The sequence below is a fragment of the Ornithodoros turicata genome, chromosome 5 (genome assembly GCF_037126465.1).
Source record: "Ornithodoros turicata isolate Travis chromosome 5, ASM3712646v1, whole genome shotgun sequence".
NCBI classification, from domain to species: domain Eukaryota; kingdom Metazoa; phylum Arthropoda; class Arachnida; order Ixodida; family Argasidae; genus Ornithodoros; species Ornithodoros turicata.
Genome location: NC_088205.1, coordinates 10,010,153 through 10,026,825, shown reverse-complemented (window position 1 = coordinate 10,026,825; position 16,673 = coordinate 10,010,153). Strand labels below are relative to the sequence as shown.

Below are 16,673 nucleotides of genomic sequence, written 5' to 3'. Positions count from 1 at the left end.
GCAGACTGAAAATCTACGCGTTGTTTAGCTGCAATATAAGTCGCGAGAAAAGCTGACTTGCTTCACTGGCAACGTTGATGATACTAGCGGTCGTGACGTAACAGCAACGACCAATCACAAAGGTTGCGTTCGTTTTTTGGCCATGATCAACTCGAGTGTTGAGAGAGTCGACTCATGGTTTGCGAAAATGCGTGTGGCGTCATCTCCGCGTGGCTGAGTCCCGTTCTAAAATTCGCGGATTCAACCCCACAGGTGCTTGAGAGTCGACTCCCAGCTATTCTCTTTTGAACGCTAGTCGATGATCAAGCAAACCGTACCGAAGTGTCCTATGTAGAGTGCTCGCAGCTTCCAACCAACCTCCCGTTACCGTGACCTCGCTCTGAGAAGCGCCCGACTGGCGGCGAACATCGCAATCAGTACCGGGTCTGACCCGTGTTCTTTCGAGGGGTGGCGGGAGTTGACACGTTGTCGCTTGTTGTCAACAGGTGCGGAAACAGACTCAACAAAAAGCAAAATCTGGGCCAATCTGCGGGACGACCTTGCCGAGTCTATTTGTCAAATCTGTTTCCACGCGTGTTGACAACAAGCGACCATGTCAACATCCTGCCACCCCTCGAAAGAACATGGGTCAGACCCGGTACTGATTGCGATGTTCGCCGCCAGTCGGGCGCTGATCGGACCGAGGTCACGTTAACGGGAGATTGGTTGGAAGTTGCGAGCACTAGAGTGGAAAACCTCCCCACTTCATCATCAGAATATATATGTTGTTGTTGTTCTTGTTGTACGTAATTCTGATCATGAAGGAAGTCAAAGACACAGAACAAGCTTTTTTACGCACTCCTCTCATAGTTTACAAAAGAGTTTTCTTGCATTCCAAATGAACTATATGGATACTGCTTTTACTTAACACAACTTGCAGTCGCTAAGTGTTCGAGAAGACATCGCTTTAACCGTTGGATCGGTGAACATTTGACCCGCAAACATATCGTGAGTGAATCCCTAGCAGAAATCTGCAACAGATTGCACTTAATTTGATCAAGAACTAGTCTTTCATCACGCAGTGTATGCGCACAAAAGCGCTTGTCGCATCCGGAGCATAGTGGCGAACACGAAGACACGTCACTCAATCTCTTTTTCGGCTGAGGCAGCGCTTCAAGCAATCCTATCTAGACAAGAAGAAACCCTTCATTTGGGTCCTGCACATGGGAAGGAGCTTTCATTGTGCCGCTAAAGAAATAGTCCACTTGTACGAGTTCCCGGGCAAACGAAGGTGCAACCCAAGGCGTCGTCCCGAGACGTGTACGGCTTCTATCAGGGGATACCCGAAAACCAAATTACGCTTTCAATAGGGAAGGAAATGCAATAGGTCCGTCCTCGTGGATTGCGAGTGGTCGTTCAATTTGCGATTCGCTGAATCGTCCCCTTTCAGAAGCTCTCGTCTCCCATGGCCGATTTTGGGAAATCGGTCGCCAATGTCCAATGACAGCTGCACGGCGCGCTCAATATATTGGTTACATCTTTAGTATAGCTTTCCCCCTTAGAGAGGACGATATTGGCGGTTTCTATCGCAGTGCCTCTGTATTCTTCGTTGCTGCGAGTGGTGAGTGGCGTTCGGGGCGTACATGTTCTGGAGAATGTTGCCATATTTTAGAACAGTTCTTTTTTGTTTTCGTATTTCCAGTACTAAATTCTGACGCTGAACGTACAGTACTAAAACAAAACTTCAGGACATACCACGCTCCTATAGGTGGTGGTGGTGGTGGTGACGGCGGCGTGGTATTTCCCACCTATCTGCCTGCCTGCCTGCCTGGCGGCATGTTGCTCGGTATCGTACGTCCTGGGCCGACTTCACAGGGATCTGTGCCGCCTTTTTGTATTAAAGCGTCTGGGGAAAACTCAGTCACGCTTCCAGCGGATCATCATTCCAAATAACATCGTTCTCTCGCTTTTTAGTTTATTGAAGATAGACCCGCCTATATTATGGACACTTTTCGTTTCGCATGATTGGATTGGATTGGATATGAGGGGGAGATATGGAGAGGGTAGTCCCGACCCAGTCAGGACTGGCTTCTCAAAAACGCGTTTGTGGGTGGAACAATAGAGCCAGAAAGACAGAGAGAGAGAAAAGTGCATAATGTGTCCACAGGAGGCGTAAACGTCCTGTTCTCAACAAATTGGAAGGCAGAGCGATGTCATTCTGAGTGGCGGTTGGCTCCAGGTGGTGTCATGTGGCGAAATTCTGTTTTAATGGTGTAGTATGGAAGTTATTTGCTGGCGCCGCAGAGCAACTGTGGCTATAACCTTTGTACATAGAGAGAGAGAGAGAGAGAGGATTAGCAATCCGTTCTTCAGAGGAACTATGTGCCCACATACATCTGGGAAGACTGCCGGAAAAACCAGAGAAAACCTCAGATAGCAAGTGGTATAGGATTCGAACCCATGACCGCTAGTCTTCAGAATGACCTTGAAGGTGCGACCAACGAGGAAATTCTGTATCCACTTGGCCATGTCGTTGGTTATCAAAATGTAAACGTATTATTAACTTTTGTTTGGCTGAAAAACAAACAAAAATACTTGTCGTTAGTAAACATTCATTGTAACTTTTCTTTTTTGCAATATGAACGCCAAGGATGCCGGTTAATGATAGGCAAATCCAGTCTAGTATTTTTTAACTAGTATTTTATCATTGTGGCTAAAGTTTCTCCGACTCTTGTATGGCAATTCATGTTTCAAGTTGAGTGTTTCGTTTCTTGCGCCTTCCAGAAGCAGACTTCAAATGTTTGGACATTCACAACAAGGAAGACATAACCACATCGGAGTCTTAGTGGAACGTTTTCATGAAGTACTGTTGAGTCGATTAGAATCAATGCTCTTGTCCTTAACTATTTTTGCTACCTGCAATCGACGTTTACATAGAATAGGAGATCTAGTGCAAGACTGACGCCATTGTTTTACTTTTCTTTTTGTTTGTTTGTTTTTTACTTTTTGTGGCTGTTCAATAGAACACATGCAACACAACTACATCGCTCGGCGACATGGAAGACACTATCACACGAGAGCAGTTGCGGGAAACTCTCTCTTGTATCTCCTCCAGTGCCGGGCTGTTCTGAAGAAGGGATTTTGACCAAAGAATTTGAGGTTTACTGACAACGCTCTCCTCTACGAATATATATATATATATATATATATATACATATTTAAAATTCGTATTTTGCAGTGCCACACTGTGCTACCGTACCATGCAATTCTTGAGTTCATTCTCTCTGTACATTTATTCGCTTCTGTAATATTACTCATCCCGTAGAAAAATGTTGCTCTCACTTAATGCTTGTTTATTGGAAGAAGTCAGTAACGCACTTTTAAATGCGGACGTACCTAGGAACAGCAGCCACACCTTCCTATGCGAAACGCACGTGGGGTTGCCGTTCCTGTTCGTCATCATAGAACATTGTTCACGGAAGAATGAGCAACAGCAATGGAAATAGCGTTCGTTGAAATGCGACGGAATTCGCCATATCCAACGTCAGCGGGTCGGCTTTTCGCGCAAAACGCAGCTGTGTATTCTGAGCACCAGCAAACTCAATGCGCAGGGTCGTTCTTGTTTCACATGAAAGTTGGCTTCTCTGCCGGCTTTGCAGTTTATCACGATAGCGCGTATACAGGGCAGCCTGGCTAACGTGCACCGAGGTCTAAAAGGTACACGGTGCGTCGTTGGCGAAAGAAAACTGCAGAATATTGTGCGAAGTCGCGTGTTCCAACCACCTGTATCTGTTCGTGGTGGCCGATTAATTAATCAGGCGCAGTTAATTAGCTAAGTTTTTACTTGTTCCTCTTAGGGCCGAGATGTGAATTGGGAAGTGGTATAGAGCGTGTAGAGAAACACCCATGGCAATAGATCTCTCCATGTTTGTGAACAAATGACGTCATAGTGTTCGCCAGCGCCTCCAATTTGGTAGAGTTGAACTACGATCGAAACTAGGGGGCGAACAAGGTCGCGCCCGAAAGCCAAGGTGTTGAGGTGATTACGATGGTCTCTGAAAGGGACGCGCAGTTCTGTCCTACTTTTCTTTCAATAGGAGGCAGCGAACAAGTGTCCATTCGTGGAACCCAGCCCTCCCCTTCCGATTTGTTTCGGTTTCAGTCTGTCTGCCTACGTCATGATGACGTTTGTCGGGTCTGTTGATTCCTACAGCGTTTCCCTTGTGTGGAGTTGTTTTCCTGAACCCGCGAAACCCGAATGTAAACCACGTGACATGAGGCGAGCGCATGAGCGCGCGCGCCTGCTCTCAAGCGTACAGAAGAACTACTACATTCCTTATGCGCAGAGAAGCGACCTGCGGGTAAGCTCGCGCCTGAAGAAACCCTTCTCGACAGCTAAATCGGTAACGCGTTGGCTTGCTGGGCTCAAGATCGCGGGTTCAAACCCGACAGAGGACGGTAGGTAGCAATGTTGGCGGGGTAAACATTGCTTCCAGCATCGTGTCTCGGAGATTTCCGGCGCACGTCAAATGAACCCGAGGTGGTCAAAATTATCCGCAGTCCTATCCTGCGACACCTGCAACATGTCACCATACTATAGGTAAACACACCTTTCGTGTAACATCACGGTACCATTATTATTATTATTATTATTATTATTATTTCTGACGCGAAGGTCGCTTCTCGGCAGATAACGGATGTAATTCTCTTTCTGTACGCTAGAGAGCTCTGCAATCGAGACGCGCGCGCGTTGGTGCGCTCGCCTCGTGTCACGTGGTACACTTCCGAATTTCGCGCGCGCGTTCTTTCTTATATCGGGAGAAGAACTCCCACGCGAGTCATACGCTGTAGGAAACAATTGCGATGGGTATTTCCCGACACGCTCTACAACTTCCGAATTCACATCTCGGTCTTAAGACGACGAAATAAAATAGAAACTTAGCTAATTAATTGCACATAATTAATGAGTCCGCCCCCAAGAAAAAAATAGAGGCGATAGGAACACGCGACTCCGCACAATATTCTGCCGCTTTCATTCGCCCATGACGCACATTGTATTTTTTCTTTTTTTAGACCACAGTGGGCGTTTTCTTGGACACCCTGTATAACATGGCACGTGTCACATTAACCCGAAGGAAGGCCTTTCATAGCATCGCTCAAAAGTATCGGGATTTGGATGCGGAATTGCTTCAAGTAAACTACCCATTGAAACGCCTCACAGCCTGCAGCCCTACACATATTTCTCAACCTCATTCTATCTCTCTCTCTGCCTCGTTTTCGCTGGTGAACTAATTAAGGCGACCAATAATACGCGACGGTACAAAGAGACACACATCACTTTCAAAGCCATCCGTCCGCCCACCCGCTGATGCGCGCGCGCGTGTGTGTGTGTGCGTGCCTTTGTGGATCCATTCCTCACGATGCATCTCCTCCGGCGACTTCCTGCTTCGATTCGCCATTGTCCGTGCGTTTTCGCCGTTCGCCCTCGAGTGGAAGACATACAGCGTCGCCGCCGCCGTTCAAGTGGTATGAATAACGACGCTCGAATTTTAATTAGCGACGCCGCGCATTGGATGCGCACTTGGGAAATAATCAGCTTTTGTGATTTGCTTTCAATGAGAAAGTTTCATTCTGACAGGACCGAGTAGGTAGTTGGGAAAGTGAGCCAGGGCGCTGCGTTTTATAATAACGATGCTCCGCAGATGGCGACATTGAATGGGGGATGTTGGTTGTTGATGCGTCTTTTCTGGAGGAGCGTAGATCTCTAAAATTTAATGAAGTGTGTTACGAGTTCCTTCTATAGGGTTGGAGCATGCACAAGCCGCGGTACCAACGTAGAACTCGTATAATAAGGCCCTGGGGACCTCGATCAGTACGTGGCACTGTATCGAATTCGTCGTCGAAAAAATCAATAATGAAATAAGTGACGATAAATACGCGCGTAAATAAAGAGTAATGCGATCGAGCTGATGCGACGTATATCGACGTATCGTATTCATAGAAACAAGAAGTGAACGGTACGTCCCTACTGAGTTGCATTGACACGAATACAAAATTGTGGACGTTGTTGTTCTTTATTTATTTATTTTTTTGTGGAAATTATTTTAGCTAACTTAGTTGAACATATGAATTTTTATCCTATTCGAGTTAAGACAAATGATGCATAAATGAAGTCAAGGTCTAACAACAACAGAGACGGGTAGAGAGAGAGAGTTTTTTTTTTTAAATTCCGTGTTAGCGCCGCGAAGCAACTGTGGCTATGAGCGGCGTACAGACGTGGACAGATGAAGAGAGGACAGCAGGAAGGAGTGGGGGACAGGGGGGTTAGTATGCGTCCTGGGCCGACTTCAGGGGGAACTGTGCCGACATTCGTCTGGAAAGTCTTCGGAAAACCCAGGGAAAACCTCAGACAGCACAGCCGGTGACAGGATTCGAACCCGTGTCACCTCCCAGTCTCGGCGTGGAAAGCGATCATCCTAACCACTATGCCACGGGAGCTGGTAGACAGAGAGAGTGAGGAACACACACATTTTAATACAGGTCAGCTTGAGAAAATCTCACAACATTACTGAAGAGTTAAAGGGGCTAATGCAGTACGTCTGACGCCAGCAACGTGAATATAACTTGCAGCACACACCATACGTAAACAATTTATGTCATTTTTATAATGCAAATCCAATCCAATCTAAAATCGATTAGCTTTAACGACTTCAGAAACTGCACTAGTGGGTGTGGTTACATTTACCAGCGTGTGACTCACCACTGTGATTCAAATAAAGATCCGCGAAATCTTGACCGTTCTTGGTGTCCCACAGTTTATGTGGCGTCATGAGCCGTGGCTCTATGAAATAGTAGTGTCGAATACCGTATTGCAGTGCATTGAGGAACCGTCCAGCCTCGTTCCCCTGGAATAGCCGTGACGCTATCTGCCTAAGCGTTGCCGACTGCGGCAAGCAATTCCATCACCACCACCTTCATTCCCTTTCTTTATTCTCCTTTCTCACGTGCCGTGATGCACACACGATAGACCCTATACCACAGAAGTTAATGGGTGTTGAATAGAATATTTATTTCACTTCTACGAAATGTTCAAAATCTGACAAAACCTTAATGGGTGTTATACGCAGCTGGACGCTACTATACGAAGAGGCACACATTTTATTGCGCAACATTGTCAATTAAATGAACTGTAACATTTCGCGGTTTACGGTGGCCAGTGATGTGAATGGATGTGACTAATGCAGTGGGAACAATGAACCATTGCAACAGATCGGGATAGAATATACCAAAAGTGAGTTATTTAATCAGTGAATCAACGACGTACTTCTATACCGATTTAGTTCAAAAATAGTTTTTGCTTGCGCTGATTGGTCTATTACATTGTGTCGATATAATGAAGTTGCATCTAGAATCGAAGGACAAGGCTGTCGCATTCAGGACTGAATAAATAATATTTTCTCGTAAAATATCCTTCAACGATTCCACGTGCACAAATTTTTACGTGTACCGTGTCAGCAATTGAACATTCTGCTCTACCCGTCCTGCCAACGATATTACGTTCTATTTGCTCTTTCCTAAATCGATTCCCAAGCGGTTATAGAATATTGATGCTTTGTACATATTTGAAGTTATGCCATGGGTCAAATCAATCTTTCTGCAACGAACAACCAACAACGAAAAAGGAGTCCCTTATTGTACCATCCTGTATCGATGCAAGCAGTGATACGGTTCAAGAACATGCGACTGCCAAACGGGGCAGGAAAAAGTAATCAAACCACAAAGCCCTCAAGAAGCGGCGTTAAAAGCCGCTTATCGTGCGTGTATCGTGCCAGTTATCAGAAACATAAAACTTGCGGTTCGTTCAAGTGTACATTAAACGCTTATCTCTACACACGGAACATCTCTCCCTCTTTGCTTTCTGTTTGAAGCGGTGTGATTCCAGCAAAACAATGAAGGAACGTGTAACTTCTTTTTGCATTGCTTCTTTCGAAACACACCATAGCGTCAACGTCTTCGGTGATGACACCGGTGTTGGGCTTGGAATTGAGAAACGACAGCTGGAACTCATTTTTGAAAGAACCGCTCTCTTATCGCGAAGCGCCGAACCTCGCTAAATCCTCCATTATCGTGAGTTATTGAATATTTGAGTGTCTTTCCCCTTCCATCAGGTGCGTAATGGTGTTCTCTATCAGAGAATATCTCCTTTAATGCTTCTTTTGTTTCTCTGGCCGTCAACTGCGGCGACTTCGAAATAATTCAAGCAAATATGTCTGGGGCGAGTCATTATTACACTTTTGCGAACGCAACGTTGATCGCTATTAGGAAGGCTCGCGTAAAACGTGTCGAGACGTTTAAGGGTACGATAAGTGTTATTAGATGTTCGTTATGTCGCGATGTGTATCTGGGTGTACCTTCTTTTTCTTTTTTTTTAACGTGTTGCAAATGAGGCTTGTGGTTAAATGGGAAGAACGATCATACAGCGCCGGGCATTCGTTTTAAGACTTTCGAGTAGATTGTTGAAACAGTCAAAGTAAGAACAGTTTATTTCTGTAGTGTCTATGAAGCAAACATGGCTGTTGTTTCTATCGGTGCCTAAAGAACGGTCTATAAATTAACGGTGCGGAGCAGTTCTGATCGCAAAAAAATACCAAATACTGCAGGCTAATGAACCACTGTACAAGCTCCATTGTCAGGACCAAGCAAAAATGAGAAATGTTGTTCTATTCCACCTTTTTATCACGTAATGATACCGTCACAACGTTCCCCAGAAAGTCTAAAGTTTTTGATTGAATTTTAATGACGACAGTTGAAGTAAAACGCACCAGCTGTGGGGTTCGAACCCACGCCCTGTGATTGCCGGTCAGAGATGCTACCAATTACGCCATGTTATAGCTACCCTTTCTTCAACGTGCCAGGCCAACTAAGAAACACGGGGACACGCACCCACCACACTCATTGTTGCCAGTCGCTCCCACATTCGCACAGGCGAACGCACTGGTAGCGGGCGGCCTTTTCTTCAACCGTCATCATTCAATTGAAGCATGCAACTAGGCGTCGTATGAGAGTTCAGATCACACTTAACATCCATAATCAAAACCCTGAAACTGAGGGTCACGTAAACAGAGATTATGCGAATCCCCATCATCACCATCATGCTTCCTTGTCATCTATTCTGGCACTGAATTTCTCCAGACAGTGTTTACCGTTTTGTACTAATACAACGTGTTCTGGAGTAACTGGCCGTATACGAATATGGATTTGGAGACTGCCCGTTGTTTGTTATCTCCCCATCTATCTCTCGCCTAATCATAACCAGGTTTTTACGACTTTTTTTCGCAAATTATTGATTCCGACGAAATTCTGCATGAGACGAAACGGCATTCCCTAGTTGGTTATGTTTATCACCTTTAGTATAATGACGGAGTCAATTGGAGTAATAATTGTCATATACAATGTATATGACAATATCTTTATACTTGCGTCAACACACTATAAAAATACCATAGATCGAGAAGTTACCCGTCAAAAAGAACTCGTTACGAGATAAGTTACCGTGTGAAAAATGTAACTAAATTAATAACGAAGTTCTTCAGCCTGAAATGTAACTTGCAGTTACGGAGTTACTTAAAAAAAAAAAGAACTAGTCACTTTTAAGTTACTTCGGACGCAAAAGAGCACTACACAGGTGAGAACACGGGTGAGAAAGAACACTACACTACGCGCGTGAGCAGTTGAGTTCGACCTTGAGTTGCCTGCGGAGGAGTGCCAACACGCTTAGATCGTTGTCGTTTATGTCCAACAATTTGCATCTCACTCCCTGTGGGCGCACAATGGTTCAGCTTCATTTCAATGGCAGCGGTTCTTACTTCCTGAATAGAATAGAATACTGTCATTGATTGAATATCACGTTTTATGGCATAAAAGTAACTTGGAACTTAGCTTAAGTTACTTTGGCAGAGTTACCAGAAAAAGAAACGAGTTCCTCCGAAAGTTACCACGGCGCAAAAGTAACGAGTTAAGTTACAAGTTACCAAAAAAAGGGAACTTAGTTACAGTAACGAGTTACTTGTAACCAGTTACCTCGAACTCTGAAAAATACCGAGGGTCGAAAAGCTTTTGGGGAACGCCGTACCTCGAGACAAAACCTGGGCTACTGACGGGCCAATTTTTTTTTTTTTTTCCTGCTTAACTGCCATTCACATCATTTCAACATCTACCTCTACATCCTCACCTTCCACTTTTCTCCCTCGTAATGCAATCAGAAAACGTACCATGTAAAGATATATACTCTATGTATATGTAAATTCTCCTACATGCCAGCCCACTGTATATACCTCGGCCCGTTTAATTTGGGCGCCGTGATTCGTGTGGAATTATCCAGCTTGCAAACAAAGGGCTAGCTGATGCGGGAAGAAGGGTAGATGCCGTCGGGGACGGTCCTCTCTGTTTCCGCCATGCGCTACTTAATTAAAGTGCTAATTACGGGGCTCGAACTAATTACGCGTGTGCCAGACGACCGATAAAATCCTTCTCCCGCTTTAAAGGGAAAGAAGGGGTTGTCGTTAGCCGTACAGCCTACAGGGCGACGTCTTCTTCAACAGTTTATAGGGTAGGGAATAAACGGGCCTCATTGCTGAAGGGGCTTTAAAGTTGCATGTAGAACATGGTAATTTCATGGCATAACAAAGCGGAGCACAGTGCACGTTTTGCCTTTAAGGAGCGGAATAGAACCGAAACCTAGATTGCATATAGTGAGCGCCTATTCACGGAGTTCTGTTTACGTGGAAGATAAAGGGATCAAGTGGGATAAATTTCATGTGGCGCTGAAGTTTATTCGGGAATTAGAGGCACGCAATGTTTCCTGTATGAATACATGAAAAACTGAAGGCTATACGTTATTATTAGACTATCGATTCTTCTGCATGCCGTATCAAAATACAATTCCCGATTTTATTGCAAAGTCAGTTTTGCTTGCCTCTTACCTTTTAAAGATGTTCCTGATCACTCTCATTTATGTTTGCGGTGCCGAGAAGACACCCTGCACCGTATATCGAGACAATCGTTAACCTTTTTTTTCTCGGCCATCCAACCTGTCCAGCATAATCCGTGCCATATCAACACTTCAATTCCCTCTTTTCGTAATGAAATATTTAGAGAAACATTATAACGCTCTGCAACATCATGGCCCGGTTTCACCAGTGCCGATTACGATTTGAACCGAGATCAACGGTCCCTTAACTTGAATTGAACTGGAAGAGTGACGCTTAACGCTTGACGCATGAATTTAACGCTTAACTCGGCTTCATTAAAGGGAGTTATTGTTACTGACACATTCATCATCACGTCACCAACTAACGTTTTTAAAAGAATAATTGAGTGTCAACTTCAAGGTTTAGCAACCCTTTACCTCGGTTCACAGTTAACAAGCTAGTGAAATCGGGCCTATGTGTTTAAAAACCGAGTTTATCCGACACTCAGAGGCAGTGCGCAGCCGTATATGGCTCGGTTTTTGACAGAAGCTCTCCTCAAAGTAGACGAAGAGCAGAATCCGTAGAATTTCTGCGGGTCCCTCCTGGTCTGTGGAAGACGACGGGTGGGTGTTTGCGGGACCCTGCAAATGAGCTCGCGGTGCCGGGTCTGCCTTCAATTTGCAACGCGCAGACAGACGACGTCTCGCAGTAACGAGGGGCAGCTGGAATCGGTCGCCTCCACATATAAGCTTCCGGCCCATCATCCTTGAGTTATGCGCTTTCTGAAAGGACAATGCACTTGTGGAGCTAAACATGTGGGCTGCTGCATGCAGTACTTTAGTCGACATCATTTGCGAGCGGCACTAACGGCAGGTGCGCTGCTCTCCACGCGCGAAGCGCCGCTTACAGCACATGTATAGGCATCTGCTACTGTATTTTAATGACGGACTGCGCTGCGTATGTACGTGCCATCGTCTTGAACACGCTACATGCATGCATGCCATATCCTGTGCAAGACCTACTAGATTATAACGACCATGTCATATTCGGCAACCTCCTATATGAGGAGCCCGTCCACACTATCCGCTAGGAGCGCTACACATCAGCACGCGAGATCAACTTCCGATTGGACAATGGAAATTTGAATTTTGAGCGCGCAGAAGCGAACGTATACGACTACTGTAGCAGACGACAGCAACGGCTCCTATGAACACGCGTAGAATGACGATGATAATCTAGTTTGGAAAGAAGCATCTTACGTGGGACATCCAACCTATTGTAAAAATAATAATATGGTAAGCTCAAGTGTAAAGTATTGCAGAAATTGAGGAAGCATTAACCGGGCCAATGAGTGGCGCCACCGCTAGCCTCCAAATGCGGCGCTGGGAAAAGGGGTGCCTATGACATGGTCGCTATAATCTAGTATGTCGTGATCCTGCGTAACTTTCGAAGTATCGACTCTGGGATTTCCTCCCTGAGCCCCACCGGCGTTCACTTCCCGAGTTGTCCAAGACGCCTGCAGCAGCCACATGCAGTAACATGAACGCCCGAAGTCAATAGGGAAGGAACATGTGTATTCTTATTCTAGCGACCAGCTAGACACCTGCTGCTGTCCGATGCTACTTCCACCGATCCTCTGTCAAAACTCCCCCTTTGGCGCGCACCTGCTTTTTGTGCCTTGTTCTGGTGAGGGAATTCATGTTCTCCTTCCAGCACGTGTCGGGGGACAACTTGCCGGACGTCCGTTCGTTCTATCGCCGGTAGAGCGCCCCACTGGACAAATAGTATAAATACTGTAATAAAAGAAGGAACAGCTTGGCGTACTACATGCATACCTCGGCAAAACTCACTCATGAGCATGCTCACTCATGCTCACTCATGCTCATTTTGGCAAATGAGCGGAGCATGAGTGAGCGAACGGAAAGCCGGGGACGAGTGAGTGAGCATGAGTGAGCAAACAGAAAATTGAGCAGAGGATGAGTGAGCATGAATGAGCAAACAGAGAATTGAGCAGAGGATGAGTGAGCATGAATGAGCAAGCAGAGAATTGAGCAGAGGATGAGTGAGCAAACACAGATTTGAGCGGATGATGAGTGAGCATGAGTGAGCAAGCGGCGAGTTGAGTGAGTGAGAGAGCAAGTGGCGAGTTGAGTGAGCATGAGTGAGCAAACAGCGAGTTGAGTGAGCATGAGTGAGCAAGATCTTCAGGAATACAACTATGTACTTGATTTCATCTCAGTTCCGGCAAGCCGGTCCCCTTTGGTCCTCCGATTTCATTGATTCTTTTTTATGCTAAAGCCACAGCTCTATGATGAACAGTGCCACAGGTACGAAACTTGAGATCGCAGCAGTTGCCGAGAAAAAAATTGACGAGCGTGCCTGGGTGGCGTCGTGCGCTTCACAGAATCTTCCTCGGGTGGTAATTTGAGGCCGTCTCGTCCGCACCACGAACGCGCTAGAGGAGCGCGAATTTTTTTGCACGTTCTACAGATGCCGGACTACCACATAATTTTAAAAAACTGGCATTTCCTCTCACGAACTGTTCTATAAAAACTCGCGAAAACGCTCGTGAGCGCGATTTTGCGCACATTTTAAACTTTTATTACGGAAGAAGTACGCATGGTAGAATTACGAACTCCACACCAAATGAAAGATAATTAATTGCTCTCTCCAACGACGTATTACGCATAAATGTGACTGTTACTGGAGCATAGGTAGAATGAGACGGACCATGCTCCCTCCGTGAAAATACGCGAAGTTCGTAGGTCAATTCCTCAAAAACCCCACCTTTAATTTTGGCAAAAAAATTGCATGGAATCCTGATTATATTACCATTCCAATGGTGTAAAATTTGTGTATTCTAAACGTTTAGAACCGAAATGCCAGCGCGCATAAGGATAGCATGTACAACGCGGCCATGCGGTTCCAACTCCGGCCACCCTCCGGCGTTTGTACTGATCGTCGACGAAGGGAACCTGGCTTTCATTACCTCCTGTGCCTGAGATGGGCATTTCGTGCCATATCGTATTTCGACTAAGGACAGGGTGCAAAGAACAAACGTTGCTGTCATGTTAAGTGCATGAGGAGAGCAGGTACAACGCGGCCCTACGGTTCCATCTTTCGTTCTAATCTTTTGTTTTCTGTTGACAGGCGCTTGAGATGTGGTCCGTATTTAACTACCTTGAAGCAGGGCAGCTGGCCTAATACATTGATACGCACAGAAGTACAGGAATAATACAACATTGCAAGCCGGTAGAGTGGTTTATTTGGTGACTGGCTTTGCTATTGCTCACCTTTAGAGAGAATTTACGAAAGACACTAAAACAATAGTAAAATATAGTTGCGGTGCATGGAAGAGCCATACATACATTTTAAATACAAAACACAGCTCTGAAAGCGCAATCGGGAACAAATGTCACCTATGTGTGAGCGGCATCACAAACTGATTCTGTTGGAAAACATAGATTTGTATGCACATTCTCGAAAACATCACCAGCCAGACGTAGTGTGTGGATCGTTCGACGTGCTGAAAACAACGCAGCTATGACCGAGGTTCAAACATGTCCTCGGCGGTTCTTGCTAGCTGAACTCCAGATACTGCATGACTTTCAGATGCGTTGTACCACACATGGCATGAACGGATCCCTGTCACTGGCCGAACCAGCTCCCATTCATCCTTTTTCGAATTTCGAAAGGCTGCAACCTGAGCCGACGGAATGTGCAGCAGTTCCGTGGCGTGTTCCTTCTTTTTGAGAGCGCACACAAAGTCTTCAGCGGTTTGAATAGCTTCAGCAGGTGGACATCGCAAGTTATCCAAGCTTGCGATATGTTTCAAAGAGCCCCCGACCCCATCGCACACATTTTTTCCATGGCCACTGGCAGAGAAAATCCATCGCAGTAACAAGTTGTTTTTTCCCATTTCATAGAGCTGGTACCTGTTCTTAAAGTGCGCTGCAGCACTGTCGGACACGTATACCACATGGGAAAACACGGGCAGGATGTCTTGTATAGCCTTGGTAATGTTTTGGAGGGCAAGAAGGGCATGTGTAGTATCGTGAGATAGGTCGTCACTCACTGTTGCAAAACTTTTTGTCGAAGACATGGTGGTTACAACACAGGTGAATAAGGATATTTGATCCGCCTTCCAATAGCGCCCTTGGACCTCACTTGAGAAGTTGACTCTCCAGTTTTCTGCAAAATCGAAGTGCATGACGACATGTCTTGGGTCCACGAAGGCCTTCTCGTTCCAAATGGCGCTTCTTTGTTGTATATATATTCATGCTTGGTGTACAGAGCAGCACATTTCCTGACTGCCTTCAGGAATACCGATGCCTTTAGCGTCTTCCTAATGAGGTCACCAGATTCCCAGAGAGCCATATCAACGGCGTCGGCACGGTCCATCCTTAGCTTCTGTAGGTTGTTCCTTTTGGCCCCTTGACAACTGCGACACTCTTGCAAAAAGCATGTCCTTTGTGGCTCGGGACATACAGACATCGCATTCAGTTGTTCTCTGCTTAGCTGGATGGATGACGCACTGTTTATGGCGGCGATGATCAAATCAAAGTTTGCGCAGTACAAACACACGCTCTGTTCCGGACGTGGGTCTGTGCGAACCCACTTAGGCCGAAGTGTGTACAACTTCGTCAGTCCTATATTGATGTCCGGATGAGCGCTCTTGAGCAGGCTAAACGTTTCCCGTATTGAACGAGTCATAAAGCGCTTTGCAACAGCGACTCTCTTCCCTCTTTTTTGTTGGGACTTTGGGACAGAACAGTCCTTTTCGTCTTCAAGATAGTACCGGAGTGCAACCTGTACGTCGTTCTCGCTGACAGGATGCCCCCATAATTGTCCGGCATCGCCCACACTCCCTGCTTCCCTCTCAGACTTTTTGATTTTTCTATCACATATTTCGTCGCATCCGGGATCAGTCCTACTATTTCTTTTTTCGTCATGTTTTCAGGAAGAAGCGTAAGAATCTGGCATCTTTCTTGATTGGAGGTGCACTTCTCATAAGCGGTCCTGATGTTGCGCAAAAGGATAGAACATCTCGTGCAGTCTGTTCCGGATCTGGTCGGTTCGTCTACGTCATATGCATCACGTATTCTGCGGCTTATTGACCTGCTCAATGCGTCGCCAACTTCTCTCCGTTTCCGTGACGCATACGACCCTTTTGAGAGCTCCCGGCTGCCGCTGCGGAGTTACGTCTATATTTGCCGTCGAAATACTCTTATTAATTTCTTGAATAATGTCCTCGCTCTGAACATAGTCTGTGCAACAGATAGAGCAACGGGCGAGGACTGCGATAGGTCACTAATTGCTGAACGAAAGCGCGCAGCACAATTCTTACATAGTTGGTCCTCACCGCTGACTTCATCACGTCGCTCAGGGTCGAGAAGCGCCTTCAGCGCGCCGATGTCAAGGCTTGACACAGTTGTGAATCCACTCTGGCGAAGAATCCTTTTCCGATGTCGACGTGCATAATCGGCACAAAACGCACGTTCCTCACTATAAATGTTCCGAGCCATGGAGATGACTTCCAACGCTGACGAACCCAAAGTTATTCAGACACCTCACTCATCCGCTGCATCGTCGACGGCAGGTCCGTGCATTATTGGCCACACGCGGCGACCAAATGAACCTGTCCACACCGCAGCAAGGTCATTTTTGTTAGGAAGTCTGGCGTCTGGTGTCCCCAGTGCGGGTTTGTTTATTACTTATAATCCG

At 46.0% G+C, this 16,673-nt stretch overlaps 1 protein-coding gene across 2 annotated transcripts in view; it reads left to right on the top strand.

Annotated features, from left to right (window-relative positions):
- LOC135393987 (LIM domain only protein 3-like) overlaps positions 1-16,673 on the top strand; it is a 56,698-nt gene that overhangs the window by 18,170 nt on the left and 21,855 nt on the right. Inside the window, exon 1 of one of the 2 annotated variants that reach the window (XM_064624405.1) lies at positions 8,014-8,106. The exons of the other annotated variant lie outside the window; for it this stretch is intronic. The gene's annotated coding sequence lies outside the window, so the exon portion shown is untranslated. Of the gene's footprint in view, positions 1-8,013; positions 8,107-16,673 lie in introns of those variants that run through there. 2 annotated transcript variants of the gene reach the window in all.